Genomic DNA, 17,188 nt, shown 5'->3' on the forward strand with positions numbered 1-17,188 from the left:
ATTAAAGAGTAGCAATATTAGGAGTGAAATAACAAGAAATTAGCTGTGTAGAGTGGGAAAGAGAGAGGAAAGAGAGGTAAATACTCATCTTTTGTAACAGGAAGTCAATGGATAGTGCTTAAACCAAAAAAAAAAAAAAAAAGAAATAATAATGCGAGCTTGATTTTTAAAGATATAATGATAAACAAACTATCCAACTAAAAAATAATTTAAAATGCTCAACTGTGGGGTAGGAGAAAAAAGGGAGAAAGGAGACTGAATACACTAATTTTTAACTTTTAAAATTAAATTAATATTAAAATGTGCAATTTTGACTTTGGTAAAGACAAACATTTTGAAAATTTTAATATAATGCATAATGATCCCATTAATGATAACAACAAATGCAGCATCAAAAGAAATATTCAAAATTTCTGTTAAAACAAGCAAGCAAACAAATGATATCACTTTACACACAAATGTAAGTACCTAAATAAATAGAAATGTGTTTCACATGAGAAAATTCAATATTACAAATATAATTATCATCTATTTCACTTATATATTTAAATAATTTCTCATGAAAATTTTACAACATTTTAACAAATGATGCTGAGATAACTGAATATCCATATGCAAAATAATGAACTGGGACTTCTACCTCACACTATATACAAACATTAATTCAAAATGGATCAAAGATCTGAATGTAAGAGCTAACACTATAAAATCTTAAAAGAAAGCATAGGTGTAAATCTTTGTGATCTTGCATTAGACAACAGGTTTTTAGCTATAATACCTACAGCACAAACAATCAAATATATACATAGGAATGCATCAAAACTAAAAAGTTTTGTGGTTTGAAGGACACTATCAAGAAAATGAAAATACAACCCAAAGAAAGGGAGAAAATATTTACAAATCATATATCTGATGAGCTTAGTATCTAGAAAATATAAAGAACCATTACAACAGAATAATAAAGACAACACAATTTAAAAATGGGCAAAGGATTTGAATAGACATTTCTCTGAAGAAAGTATGCAAATGACCATTGGTCCTTTGAAAAGCACATGAAAATATACTAAACATCATTAAATATCAAGGAAACGCAAATCAAAACCACAATGAAAAGAGTTCCACTTCCTGCATGACAGCATGGTGAGCTCCAAAGTCCAACCCCTGAGCAAAACAAGTGAAAATTGTATTTGGAAACACAATGATTTAGTCTCTGGAAATGCTTCTAAGGGTATACAACAAGTTTTTTTAAAAAATTTATTCAAGAAAATCTACTAAAACTTAATAAGAACAGTAAGATTCTGTGGTATTCAAAACAAGACCTGCTCCCTCCCTCCCCTATCCCAGTTCATCAAGAGACAAACTCTACCCCAAACTGATGAGGTCAAGAACTCAGGGCTCTCTTTCCTCCCAGCTTCCAGTTGGAGAGCTAACCTCCTAGAAGAGGGGGGATTTCAGCATTTCTTATCCTATGCCTAGTTACTGTCTTCTGAAGCTAAGTTTCAGGTGAGAGGTCAGTTACAGCTGAGAGGTCAGGGCTCCCTTGTTCCACCAAACCCCCACTTGTGGGATGGAGGATCTACCTTAAGCATAGTATTATCGTGAATTATGAGGCCCTGATCACTCTTGCCCTAACAAATAAGTCAGTAAAGAAGAAATTGAAGGATAAAAGCATGCAAGACATACAGGATACAAAAACTAAAATGGCACACATAAATCCAACTATGTCAATAATAACATTAAATGTGAATGTATTGAACAATCCAATAAAAAGGCAGGAAATCACAGACTGCATTTTAAAAAACACACACACAAGATCTAACTCTATGCTATCTACAGGGTATATACTTTAAATGTATATACAAGATATATATGTTTTCAAAGTTCATCCATGTTGTAGCTTGTGTCAGCACTTCATTCCATTGTATGCCTGAATAATTGTCTACTATATAGATATACTACATTTTCTTTATATATCTTTAAGTTGAACATTTGGATTGTTTCCATTTTTGGCTATTATGGATGATGCTGCTATGAATGTTTATGTACAAGTTTTTGTGTGAACATATATTTTTAGTTCTTTAAGGTGGGACTTCAGAGCTCACCATGCTGTCATGGAAGTGGAACTCTTTTAATTGTGGTTTTGGTTTGCATTTCCTTAATGTTTAATGATGTTTAGTATCTTTTCATGTGCTTTTCAAATGACCAATAGTCATTTGCATACTTTCTTCAGAGAAATGACTATTCAAATCCTTTGCCAATTTCTATATTGTGTTATTTGCCTTTATTATTCTGTTATAAGTTCTTTATATAATAAATATATTATTCCATAATATAGAAATATCAGTGTATATACAGGATATACACATTAAATTCAAAAATTCAAATACATTAAAAGTAAAAGGATGTATCATTCAAACAGTAACCACAATAAAATTGGAATGGCTACACTAATATCAGATGACACAGACTAAAACAAAGCATGTGACTACAGGGATATTTTATAATAAAAGGGTCATTCCACGACGAAAATAAAGCAATTACAAATATATATGCATCTAACAGCAGGACACCAAAATACATGAGGAAAAAACTGACAGAATGAAGGGAGAAATAGACAATTCAATAATAATAGTTGAAAATATTAATACCCCACTTTTAGTAATGGATGAAACATCTAGGCAGATCAACAAGGAAATAGAAGACTTGAACAACACTATAAACCAAATAGACCTAATAGAAATCTATAGAATATTCTACCCAACAATAACAGAGTATACATTATCCTCAAGTGGACATAAAATATTCTCCAGGAAAGACCATAGGTTTACCAAAAAACAAACCTCAGTAAATTTAAAAAGATAGAAATTACAAGATATGTTCTATAAACACGATGGAACACTATGAGAAACCAATAACAGAAAAAAAATTTGGAATTTCACAAATATGTGGTAAATAACACACCCATAAATAACCAAAGGGTAAAAGAAAAAATCAAAGGGAAATTAGAAAATAATTTTAAATAAATTAAAATTAAAATATAGCTGTCAAAATTTATGATGTATAGCTAAAGTAGTTACTTTAGAAAAGAGTTTGACGATTCTTCAAAAAGTTAAACATACAGTTACCATATCATCCAGCAGGTCCACCCATAGAACTGTACCAAAAACAACTAAAAAATGCATGTTCTCACACACAAAAAGTGTGCACATTCATAGCAGCATAATTCATAATAGCCAAAAACGGAAACAACCTAAATGTTCAACCTATAAATATATTTAAAAATGTAGTATATCTATATATAGTAGACAATTATTCAGGCATAAAATGGAATGAAATATTGACACATGCTACAACATGGATGAATCCTGAAAACATTATGCTAAGTGAAAGAAAACAGAGACAAAAAGCCAATATATTATATGACTACATATATATATGAAATGTCCAGAATAGACAAGTCCATAGAAACAGAAAATACATTAGCAATTGCTATTCTGGACATTTCATATACATTTAATCATATAATATGTGGCTAGAAAAGTTTTTTTATAGGTGATTTCCACCAAAAAAAGAAAAGATGTTTCTGTGAAGATTTGCAGGTTTACCTTTCACCAGGATACAAGCCCCAGTTAGGGGATAAAGTTCTGCTTGCTGGGCTGAAGTAGCCACTGACAACAGGGCTGCTTCAGTTACTTAAAAAGAATGATAACAGTACATCCAGCAAGATACTTTCCTTCATTAACAGACATGTATGATCCATCAGTAAACTATGAAAATTCTGCATCTGGTATACGGTTTCTTGTAAATCAGCTCTAGGTTTTAGTAGCTGGTCAGTTAAATGTAGTCAGTTATGAGGTGTCTCGTCATTGAATAAGAGAAGGCAATTTGCTGGATTATGATTATTGAAATGAGAAAGAATAATATGAGAAGTCAACAGCAAGATCTCATAAAAAGTGACTCTGCTTGCAGAAAGATATTGAGTATTATGAGAATTGATTAAAGCTTCTACAACATGAGGAACATAGATTTAGTTAAAGCCACAGTGCCTGATACAGCTCCCATGCAGGAAGGGAGTCCCTTAGCTACTGAATCTAATTGCTGGCTGTAACATCCAAGGGGTGTGTGTGTTAATCTCCATGTTTTCAGTTAAGAACCCCTAATGCACTTTCTTCTCTTTCATTCACTAGAAAGGAGGAAGGGGAGCTGATAATTGGGGTGCCCTAAGGCAGGGTGACTTAGAAGTCCTTATTTTAATTGAAAGGAGACTCTACAAGCATTCTCTTCCCAGTCCGGAGGCTCCAGCTTGTTAAGTTTCAGAAGGATATATAATGATTGAGCTATTAAGAAAAATTAGATACCCAGTTTCAACAGTACTCTGCCAGGCCCAAAAACCCTTGTGACTGTCTTTTAGTCTGAGGTTGAGGAAAGTTTAAAATGCTTTTGTATTAGTCCATTCTCACATTGCTACAAAGAAATACCTGAGACTGAGTAATTTACAAAGAAAAGAGGCTTAATTGACTCACAGTTCTGTGGGCTGTTCAGGAAACATAGCGGCATCTGCTTGTCTTCTGGAGAGGCCCCAGGAAACTTACAGTTATGGCTGAAGGCAAAGAGGGAGCAGACATGTCACTTGGGCAGAGCAGGAGGAAGAGGGGTGGGGGACAGGAAGGTGCTACACACTTTTTTAAACAACCATATCTTATGAAGACTCACTCACTATCCCGAGGACAGTATCAAGAGGATGGTGCTAAATCAGTCATGAAAAATCCCACCCCCGTTATCCAGTCACCTCCCACCAGGCCCTACCACCAACACTGGGGATTACAATTTGACATGAGACTTGGTGGGAACACGGATCCAAACCATATAAGCTTTTAAGTCTATCAGGATCCAAGAGAGGTCCCTAGTTTAGTATCAAGTATCTGAAATATTTGACATGCCTTGGTAAATTGGAATTTTCTCTGGAAACTTTATGGCCTTTGTCTGCTAGAATTTTAAGGATATAAACGCTATCATGTTCACAAGCCTCTTTACAGGGAGAACAAAGAAGGTTATCAACATACTGAAAGAGAGTTGACCCTTGGGGAAAATAAATGTCTGTTAAATCTGTCTTCAGTACCTGTGAAAAGTGAGAGGGGCCTTCAGTACATCCTCGAGGCATTTCTGTCCAGGTATGTTGTTGTCCTTTCCACGTGCAGCAAATAAAAATTGCCTCTCAGTGTCCACCAGAACCAGTGCCTTTAAAAAGCACTACAAATGTCTATCACTGTGAAAAATTTACTTTCTGTGGAGATGAAAGTCAGGAAGGTACATAGATTTGTAACGACAGTGTCAAATAATGATATTGTTATCAATGGCTCTTAGGGCCTGTGCAAATCTCCACCATTGCCATGAGGTTTCTTTACAGGAAAAACAAAAGTATTACAGGAGCTAGGAAAAAGCGGTACAAACTTCTCACTGGGTGAAAGAAAATGAAGTAATTAAGGCTAAGGCTTTAAAGTGGAGACAGGAGATTGCGAGGGGATTGCACTCACACCTGCTAAAGGATTACAGAATGTTCCAGCTGACTTGGATAACAACTTAATTCAGTGTCTGCAGCCCTTCAACATCTCTCAGCTGGGAGTATCCTAATTAACCAATCAGAATGGGTTTGTATTTTAGGATTTCTGCCTAGCCAATGAACTGCCTCAAAAAATAACTTTTTGTGGAAGTCACCTAGAAATAAAAGTATAGATCAATGAAACAGAACAGACCCCGACAACAGACCAAAGTATATCTAGGAGCTAAAAATAAGATAAAAGAAGTATTTCAAGTTATTGCAGAAAAGATGTTATTCAAAAGTGGTGTAAGACTAGACTATTCTTTTGGTAAAAAAAATACTGGATCTCTAGCTTATACCACAGCCAAATGTAAATGTGTCCGTGGGAAAAATTGGAAAATGTGTTTTAATGAACTTTAGGTTGGATAGATTTTTCTGCAGATGACACCAAGAACACGATTCAAAATGAAAATGGTGACATATTTGATCCCATACATGTTTTAAATATTGGTATGAGATATTGGAAAGAAACTGTAAGGTAACTAAAAAATACTTGAAATCTATTCAATTCAATCTAGTATTTATATTATATAAAAAGTACTCACAAACAAAAAAATCCAATTTAAAATATATATAAATATTACATATTATATAATATAAATATATAAATATAGGATATATATTTTAATGGGCTGTATACATACATAAATTCATTTAAAATAAAATACATATAGGATAAAGGGCTCAACTTTATTCATGATCAAAATAATGCAAACAAAATAATAGCAATATATTAATTTTTACCTATCAGGTTAGCCAAGATTTAAAATGTAAGCATAAAACCCCCCCATGCTAGCAAGGCTAAGGAGGAAAGGGAAATTTCATACATAGTAGGAGTAAAATGTTTCTGGAGGGAAACCTGGCAACATTTAGAGAAGTTAAAAATATAATTTTCTTTTATACAAAGAATTGCACTTGTAAGAATTTATTTTAAGAAAAAAATCATGTAAATGCAAGGATATTCATTTGCGTATTCTGTATAATAGTGGAAAAAATTGGAAACCACTTACTTGCTCATCAAAAGGAGGATGTGTAAGTAAATCCAGGACCATTCATATCATGAGATACTATCTGTAGTTGCATAGAAAAAATGCCCATGGTCTTCTATTAAATTACAAATAAAAGGATTCAAAACAGTATATATAAGATAATTTAATTTCTATAAGTAAAAATATGTATGCATAAAATTTGCAGGGACTATAAACAAAAAAAGGAAACTGGGAAAGTGTACAACTAGATATTATATCTCTAAGCTGATGGGAGTATGGATATTCTCCTTGTTTTTATTGCTTGTCTGTATTTTCTAGCCTTTTAAAGCATTTATTTCTCTGTTAATTTTCCAAAATAAAAATTTTAAATAGGAAAAAGAACAAAGAAAGAAACTTTTCTTTGCTAGATTTAAAATGTATCCTAACAATAACAAAGTAATAACTAAAACAGTGTAGTGCACTGGCCCGGGAAAATAATAAGCACATAAAGGAAAAGAAATATGATATAAATATTTATAAACGCATATAGATGAATATATTTTTTAAATATGTGGATATTTCAATAAATTGTGCAATAAATATAGGGATTTTTTGGAAAAGTCACAAAGTACCAGAAATGTAGGTGAAATTTATAAATCCTTAAGGGTAGGAAAATTCTTTCTAAGCATGGTATCAAAGGCAGAATCATGAAGGTAAAACAGATTTAATGCACAATTTAAAAGTTCTGTGGCCAGACACAGTGGCTCACTGTGCAATTCCAGTACTTTGGGAGGCCAAGGCGGGAGGAATGCTTGAGCCCAAGAGTTTGAGACCAGCTTGGCAATATAGCAAGACCTATCTCTACGAAAAGTAAATAATTGGCCAGTCAAAAGTCATAGTGGCACACACCTGTAGTCCCAGTTACTCATGAGGCTGTGGTAGGAAGATCAGTTGAGCCCAGGAGGTCGAGGCTGCAGTGAGCCCTGATTGCAACATTGCACTCCAGCCTCGGAGACAGAGAGAGATCCTGTCTCAGTAAATAAATAAATAACATGTTCCATGTACTTAAAGTATACCCAAATCAAAAATAAAATGAAAGTTTTGAAAAATATTTGTTAAGAAATGAAAAAGACAAATGCTCGTAATATATAGTTTTCACAGAATAAAAATGTAGCTATGATTATATCTCTATTGGCTAGTGTTTTTCACATCCACAGTCCACATCAGAAAACAGCAATCCTGGGTTGATTCTTCTGCCTCAGGTACTATAATTTTCAATATATTGCATATAAAACACACCCGGTATCCTGGCCCCAACTGAGTGGAACAAGCACCAGTGTGTGCTCTGGTTATCCTTTTTCTGACCTGGTAACAATCTTTTCTTGCCCTTCGCTGATCAACTCTGCTCTGTGCCCCAGTGGGCTGCACACACGCATGCACACACACACACACACACACACACACACTGCACCACCCAGGCTCTTAGATCTCTGCATTCTGGTTGGGTCTAGCCGATTGAAGGCACCAGCGAAAGGTTGGAAGTGTGGGAAGAGAGGTTAGGGGATGTAGTCTCTGGTTTCCTCCCTGCTCCCCCTTGCACTGTGGTTCTGGCAGTGTCTAGTCCCTCTACCATTAGTGCTCTAACCAGGCAACCCCCTGCCACACGTCCGCCACTCAGGTGACACTAATTCCTTATCACCATTTCAAGCCTAGGGTCTTAATGACTTTATTTTTAGTTAATGTTGTTACTAGTCTCTGAGTGCCTCAGCATCCCTTATGATTCCCCTTAATTCTGCCCACACCTTGGTAAACAGCCTCTTCATTAAATTCTCTCCAAAATCTCCACAAGTTCACCTTCATTTCCTGTAGTCCCTGCCTGAGAAAGTGGATGAACGCAATGCTATCAAAAATTGGCAAGGAACTGCAACCTCCTCTGAGTTGGCTTAGTAAGATTGTATACCTAATCAGAATGATCCCCATTAAGATGACGCATCTCCCTATTTATATCTCCTTTAGGTGAACTCAGAGGAAGTGGGTCACTGAGTTCCAGCTGTATCTGGATGACCCTAAACTCTTGTAACTCTCTATGATGCCAATGCACTGGAAGCCCTGGGAGTCATAGGGGGCTTGTTGTTATAACCCAGATTTCAACAGGCTTTTCTAACTCCTTGAGACCTAGAAAAGTCTCTGAAATTTTTGCCACCATCAGACTTATGAGACTATAAATATTGGAACAAAACAGGTAAATTATCATTACTTCCTGATGATGCTCATGAAGCCCAAGAAAATCAGCTAAAAAGAATACTATGTATAAGTAATTTTTCCATAGCTGACTGGTTCCATATTTGTCATAAATTATTTTTTATTCTTGATTTTTCCCTCTTCCTAATGTCCCATTGTAATGGGATCTTTGGGGTGTCACTCTTCTGGCCAGAAACCTCTGTGGCTGGCTGGTGACACCTTTGCCCAAGTTCTTGTCCTATGTCCAGAAAGAATGAGGTATGCAAACAAGTGGAAGTTGAACAAGATGAAGAGGAGCTTTATTGAGTGTTACGGCAGCTCAGAGGAGACCCACAGAGGGTAGCTCCTCTCTGTAGGCAGGTAGTCCTGTCAAGTGTTCAGCTCTCAGCAGAGAGGAGGGCCTGGAGAAGGTAGCTCCTCTCTGCAACTGGTCATCCTGATATCTGCAGCTCTCAGCAGAGAGGAGGCCCTGGAGAGTGTGGCTCCTCTCTGCTGGCAGGTCATCCTGCGACCTCTACAGCTCTCAGCAGAGAGGGTAGCTCCTCTCTGCAGCTGGTCATCTCATTATCTCCAACTCTCAGCAGAGACAGTATCTCCTCTCTGCGGCTGATCATCCAATCTTCTCTCCATCCTCTGCTGGCTCTTGCTGAGCCCGTGGCTTTTATGGACCTCAGAGGGGAGGAAGTGTGTGCTGATTGGTCCATGGCGGCCATGGGTGGCAGGTCCTGGAAAAGGCACCAGAAGCCCCCACTCCAGTTTGCGGGACTGGCGGCCCAGCCCCCAGAATTCAGGCCCTCCCTGGCCTGAAGGTGGGGCCTTACTGGGACTGCCCTCTTCTGCCCAGGAACCTGTTTGCCTCCTGCTGCCATTCATGGTGCCAAAGCTCACCCAGACTTCTCTAAGATCTGAGCAGGTACCAACAGCAGGGGAGAAGCCAGGCAGGCAGTGGGAGCAGGCACTTCTGAGTCTACAAGGGCAGGGGTCCTTCCCAGCCCCCAAGAGTTCAGGGATGCAGGGAAAGGGGGAGGGTCTGGCTCCTGCTCCTGCTCCTGCTCCACGAAATGGGAGGCCCAGATCTGTAGCCACTGATCCGGTTGTTGCAGCTGCACCTGGGAGGGTGGGGCTCCTGCCTGTTCCATGAAGCAGGAGGCCCAGGTCTACAGCTGCAGTGTGGGTAGCTGCAGGGCACCCTGGGAGCTCCAACCCCAACTCGGAACAGGCAGGGCTCCCGCTTGTCCAAGGATCCCGCCAGCTCCATGGAGCATGCAGCCCTGGCAATGCCTCCCTGCTGCTGCCATCACCATGACCTATCAGTCACTAAGTGAGCAATTCTATCTGATATTTCTTGAAATTCTCCATCTGACTCCATTTTTATTTTGACTGCCCAGACTATCCAGGGTCAACAGCAGTCAAGGCCTCTTTGCCATTGCAGCAACCCATGAGTCAGCCGAGATGAGCAGACAGGCTGCCTGAAGAGCCCACTGGGACAGGGGCTTCTGAGCTCCACTCAGAAGTGGAGCAGGTAAATGATCAAGGTGGCAGCACGTAAATGATCAAGTGAACTGATTCATGAACATTAAAATGAAGCAGAAAACACTAGATGTGTGTGTGTGTGAATGCATGTGGGTGAGTGTGTGCTTAACTTTAGATCCCAATAGGGACACGTGCTTTTCAAATGCTTATGACACACACAAATTGGCCATAGATTCAGCTGCAAAAAAAGTTTTTAATAGATTTCCAAAGATAGAAGTCATATAGAGTACAGTGTTTATCGAAATAAATTAAAACTGAAAATGATAACAGAAAACAGAAAAAAAAATTCTAAGCACTTAAAAATGAATACCTCTCATAAATATCTTGAGTTTTTAAATATATTCCTTTTATGGCATAACTAGAAATGGATCACTATCATCAAAGGAATGCATTGTATATCACTATTTGTCCAAAGTGGTAAACTGAAGAAAACTTGTAGCCTTAACACTATTTAATTTAAAATTAGGGTGATTTATAAAATGAAATATTCAATCAAGGGGGCTAGAAAAATACCACTAATCATAATGCAAAAAGTGGTGGAAATGAATTAACACATATAAAAGCATGAATTAAATAAATTAGAGAAAACCACTATACTTGATTTAATGAGGAAATATCTACTTCTTTGCATTAACCAATAATTGGCACATCCTGGATAAGACTACCAAAGGGAGAAAAGAAAAAGAAAGAAAAGAGATGTAAGAAGAGAAAGGAAAAAAACATAAAATTAAAATAAGGAAAAGATGTATAACCACAAATTAAAATAATTTGCTAGGTTCAGCTTGATACTATAACCATTTTATAACAAATAATTTGAAAAAGCTAAATGAAGGAATTGTTTTCCCAACTGTTATAGAGTAATACTTCCCAATATTTTTCACACCATAGAATTCTTGGAAAATGATAATGTTGCATGGCACAATAGTGTGAAAGAAAAATTTTACTTGTGCCTAGAAGCAATAGCCATTAAAATTCTGGCCATCTCAGCACATCTGTTACCCACTTATGGCAGGCTGGTTGGAAGTTGTATTCTAAAAGTCCTAGTCAAGGCAATATGCCAAGATTAGGGGGAGACAATGAGGAAGAAAATGCTAAAATGAAGAAACAAAATCATCAAAATTATTATTTTTTGCAGATACTATTATGTAATTAAATTGATAGAGGAAAAAATAGGGAAAACCTCAACATAAAATCATAAACAGAAGAGTTAGGAGTGGAACTCTGAGTTCAGAATCAGTGGATACAAGCAACAGGAAGAAGCGATGGAGATAGTCATCAGAATGATTAAATAAGGTATTGCCAATAGTTGACCAATCCCTTTTCCTCTGCTTATGCTGAGCACAAGCTCATTCCCTGTGAAATTAAAGTAGTGAGTGTGGCCCCTAGGAACAGAGACTCAGGGCAATTTTCCAGGTAGGGTGGGCAAACCAAGATGAATGGATTGCACCAACAATCAAAAAAAAAATTTTTAATTATTGACATACCCACATGGCATGTTCTACTCCTCCAAATGATAAAGGGAAGCTCACCAGAAACCACATACATAGGTAAATACAGAGAAATTATCAATCCAAAGGTGAGATGGCAATCAAAAACCACCAAGCATTTGAGGAAATGTTACGCCTCAAAAGAGAGAAACCAGACAGGTGCAATGGCTCATGCCTGTAATCACAACACTCTGGGAGGCCAAGGCAGGAGCATCACTTGAGCCCACGAGTTCCAGACCAGCCTGGGAAACATGACGAGACTCTATCTCTACAGCAAAAAAATTTTTAATTAGCCAAGCATGGTGGTACGAGCCTCGGCTACTCAGGAGGCTGAGGCAGGAGGATCTCTTGGCCCAGCAGGTTGAGGCTGCAGTGAACCATGATTGCACCACTGCACTCTAGCCTGGGTGACAGAGTGAGACCCTGTCTCAAAAAAAAAGAAAGAAAGAAAGAGAGAAACTTAATTTCATTAACAAGAAATAATACCTAATAAAACAGATCATAAACAAAAAAGGTTAAAATTACTTTAATTAATAGAAACACACATTACTAAGAAGATTATTTAATTATGTACTTTAAATACTTGAAATTGTGATGACTGAAAAATATTTGAAACTTATTAGATAAAAGAATGGGCTGAAAAAGGGAATAGACATGATTGAAGAAGGGACTGATGGACTAGAAAACTAAACTTTGTTTTTACCACCTAAAAGCAGAACAGAAAGAAAAGATTTGGAAAATAAAAAAGTGGACATACAGAAGATATATTCAGAAACTCAAGCCCTATTTATTTAAATAGAGTTCCAAAAGGAGAAAATAGAATGAGGAGAGAAAAGAGTCAAAGATAACTTTAAGAACATTTCACACAGCTTAAGAAACACAAAAGTCTTCAGATTTAAAAGTCCCATTGAGTGACAAGCATGGCGAATGTTACAGAGGCACAAATCCAGATTCCTCCCATGGTAAGTTTCAGAGCACCAAGAATGGAGTGTAATATTACAAACTTTGGGCGTGGGGGCAGAACATAATTTGACTCTAAAGAAATAAAAAGATTAATCCCATGCTTTTCTTTAGCAACAGTTTGTGATAGAATGCAATAGGCTTTCCTCAAAGTTCTAAGAAAAGTTTATTTTGAGCCTAAACTACATCTAGTCAAACTAGCATTGAGATGAAGTACAAAACAAAGCATTTCAAACATGCAAGATTTCAGGAAGTTTATTGCTCTCAGGCTCTCTCTGAAAGAAACCCCATCTCTACTAAAAATTCAAAAAATTAGCCGGGCATGGTGGCAGGTGCCTGTAGTCCCAGCTACTCGGGAGGCTGAGGCAGGAGAATTGCTTTAACCTGGGAGGCAGAGCTTGTAGTCAGCCAAGATCGCGCCATTGCACTCCAGCCTGGGCAACAGAGTGAGACTCCGTCTCAAAAAAAAAAAAGAAAGAAAGAAAAAGAAAAAAGAAAAGAAAAGAAAGAACTATTCAAGGATATAATCCAGCCAAAAAATAAAAAAGGGATTTCAAGTCAAAGGGAAATCACACACGCAGACACAAGTGAAGTAAAACTCAAGGAAATCGTATAATTAAACTCAAACAATTATTGACGCAGGCTGCAAAAAAATGAGTTTGGAAAGAAATCTCAGTGTCAACAAGAGAGATAACAATACAAGGCAAGAGAGTGGGTTTGGGGGAGAAGGAAATAAAAGTGTACTGAAGTTTTACCTTTTTTTTTTTTTTTGAGACTGAGTCTCACTCTGTTGTCCAGGCTGGACTGCAGTAGCGTAATCTCAGTTCACTGCAACCCCCGCCTCCCGAGTTCAAGAAATTCTCATGCCTCAGCCTCCGGAGTAGCTGGGACTACAGACGCGAGCCACCACACCCAGCTAATTTTCGTATTTTTAGTAGAGACGGGGTTTCACCATGTTGGCCAGGCTGGTTTTGAACTCCACATCTCAGATGACCCGCCCGCCTTGGCCTTCCAAAGTGTTGGGATCACAGGCGTGAGCCACCACGCCTGACCTGAAGTTTTAATCTTGTTGAGGGAAAAGGATATAGTGAATAGATATATTGATTAATTATATAAATCAACCTAAAAGATTTAACATTTAACATTCTTAAAATTAAAATTCCTTAATTGTAATTTTAAAATTCTTTGAAATTGTGTTTCTATTTTAATTTGGTTGTACTTTTTTCTTAATTGTTGAGATAATCACTAAGGATAGATACTTTTACCCCTAGAAATACTGTTTCACTTCGTAAGAGATTATTTCAGAAGTTATCTTCAGCCCCCATGGCACCCTCTCACTCCCCTTAACCAATCCATCACTAATGGTCATGCCAGTTTCGTCCCAATACCTCCCCAGTCTATCTGTCTCTTTTGTAACCACCACAGTTCAGCCCATCATACCTCTTACCTGGACAGCCTCAATAGTCAGCTAACTGGAATCCCCGTATCAATGTCCGTTTCCCATTGCCTACACTGCAACTTCTCAAAGATCTTTTCAAAATGCAAATCTGTTCATGTCTGCTCTTGGCTTAAAACTTTTTGATGTCATTAGATGTATACAAAAGACTTCAATTATAATCAAGTTCATATTATTTAAAAGCATTATCCAATTATAGTATTATATTTAAGTTAGTAGTAGTTACATGGAAATTTATTACATTACCCTCTGTCATCTATGTATGAAACATTTCTCACATGAGAAAAACAGCCAAAAAGTTCAAAACAAACAAAAAATCAAAATCAAAATATAGCAAGAGATTTTTCAATTGCATCCTTAATGAAGTATTAAAGTTTTCTATATCCAATCCTTGCACATGGGCCATGCTGATCTTCTCTGCATCCAATTTTAGTACATGTGCTCCCGAAGTGAGCACTATATGTCTAAACCTAAGACCTCCTCAGTTATGATATTAATGCTTCTCATACTTCTTTGAGTTCTTTGTCTGAGATTTCTTTTGCCACAGAGGCTTTGTTGTTTCTGCCCATGGCTCTCTCTGCCACCTACTCTCTACAAACTCCCTGGTTAATTCCTATTTAAAATTCAGATTTAAATGTAAATATCACTTTCTTGGAGATGTATTTCTTAACCTGTCCAGCCTAGGTCAAGGTAGATAGATCAATAGATAGATGATAGATAGATAGATAGATAGATAGATAGATAGTCTTATTGGTTTGCTTTACATATTCCTCCAAACACTTATTGGCTTGTGATGATGCGCTGATTTATGTAATTATTTTATGTATGTATTTTGCCGTTTACTATAAGCCCCATATGGGCAGGAACAATGTCTGTTTTGGTTCCTTATTTTCAAGTCTAGCATGGAGTGACCCCTTGGTAAGTGTGAGTTGAATGAAGAAGAAAAGGGACATGCTGTGCCTGGGATATGGTCAAAACTTAGAACCTGGAGTTAAAGGGAAAGGTAGTCTATTGCCTCTTCTGCCACTTAGCTTTGGACAATGCATTTGAGCCTTCCCAGCTAGGTTTCTTCATGAGTAAAATGAAGGTAATAGTAGTGCCTCTGCTACGGGGCTGTTAAGAGCATTAAATGAGAAAGCACAAAGGGCTCAGCAGAGTGCCCAGCTCATAGTAGACACTCAAATCATTCTTCATTATATTTTCTTGCTTCTATATTTTTCTTCTTTTGTTACAAAATGTTCACACTGAAATGTTCTCCCTCTCTGCTCATGCTCTTCCTACTGCAATGTGTTGATCTTTTGTGTCAAACTGAAACTGCTTTCCATTTCAGGTCATCTGCAGAGCATTTGAATGATAGGAGGAGGAGATGATGGCGCTGCCATTTATCTGTCAGATGTGTCACTCTCTGTGAGGGGCTGGGTTAGCCTGGCACAGACCTGGGGTTCCACGGGCTGCAGGGAACCCACCCGAGGTAGAGACCTCTGGGCTGGGCCCCTTGTTCTTTCCTTTCACTCTGTCGAATCCTTGGCTTTTATTTTTCTTCCGGGAAAACATGACTGTGTTTTTCTCGTAGATTTGTTTTGTTTTATTTTTACTTCAGATTCATGTGCTTATATTGGACAAATCTTAAAGCTTCCACATGTTATCCAGGGAAAAATGTATTGCTTTTTATTGAGTTGAGACTGATCAAGCTATCAAAAATTCACACTTGGCTGAGGCTGTCTTAAGTTTGGTCAACTTCTCTAGGTTCAGCAAGATTTTGTAACTATTACTGAAGTCTGTGGTGGCAAAGGGGCTCCGTGAAGGGAAACATCTGGATTTAAAGTAGACTTTAATTACATCTCACACCCCTGCTCTAGACCAATGTTTAAAACCCCAGGAAGAAGCTTAAAAGTGTGACTTCGTTTGAAACTCAGGAGTCATTTTAACCTACTTGCTCCCTTATAGCTTAAAGCTAACACCTAAGCCTTTAAGAATAAACTCATAGCCCCTGATTCCTGACTGTATTTGCCCTAAGTAAGTGCTCCCACAGGATCTGCACACTATCGCTAATTTCAGTAAATGTTTTCACGGTCTTGGCTGTAGAGTTAATGCCTAACAAGTTCCAGAGGAACCAATTTCCTGCTGGAGGAAACTTCCTTAGCAAGTTCCCTAATTATTCCCAGTCATTGCCCTGTAGAATCCAACTGGCCAGGGGAGGCTGTTAATAGGCCACAGGTGACAGCTACAGTTAGGTTACCAAGGAAACAGATCAACCATGCAGAGAGCGATGTTTGACACGAGGAGACCAGGGACCTGTAAATACATGTATTTCCTGCTGCCTCTTGTTTCCTGAGGTGTGGGGAATCAGGACATACATCCTTCCTCTCAAAGTCATTGAGAAATTGACTATAGTGAATTCTCCCAGCCAACATTCTGAAACTTTTTGGTCTCAAGACTCCTTTATACTTCTAAAATTTCTAGAAAACCCCGAAGAGTTTTTGTTTATGAAGATTATAGCAATTCATATTTACTATATTCAATATTAAAACTAAGACATTTTAAAACATTTATTTAACTCATTCAAAAATAATAACTCTGTTACATGTTGACAGAAATAACAATTTTGATCAAAGATATTAAAAGGATGTTATTGTTTTACATTTTTGCAAATCTCTTTAATATCTGGCTTAAACACAGCTGAATTCTGTTTCTGCATTCAATCTGTTGTGATATAATGCATCATGTAGCTTCTGGAAAACTACTGTACATTCTTGGGCAAATGAGAGATAAAAGGCAAATAATATTTTTAAATTACTATGAAAATAATTTTGATCTCACAGTACTCATAAAAGTGTCTCAGGGTCTCCCAGAGGCCCCATAACCAACTCTGAGGACCACTATTCTAAACAAAACTGCACTAAAAGATGGTCATTGAATAGCTTTATCTAAATGAAACACAAAG

The 17,188-nt window shown here is 37.4% G+C and overlaps 1 pseudogene; it reads right to left on the bottom strand.

Annotated features, from left to right (window-relative positions):
- Nucleotides 1-14,603: 14,603 nt before the first annotated feature.
- On the bottom strand, nucleotides 14,604-14,701 carry LOC115933491 (uncharacterized; annotated as a pseudogene).
- Between the last annotated feature and the right edge of the window lie 2,487 nt (nucleotides 14,702-17,188).

This window comes from Gorilla gorilla, chromosome 9 (assembly GCF_029281585.2).
Source record: "Gorilla gorilla gorilla isolate KB3781 chromosome 9, NHGRI_mGorGor1-v2.1_pri, whole genome shotgun sequence".
Classification (NCBI taxonomy): domain Eukaryota; kingdom Metazoa; phylum Chordata; class Mammalia; order Primates; family Hominidae; genus Gorilla; species Gorilla gorilla.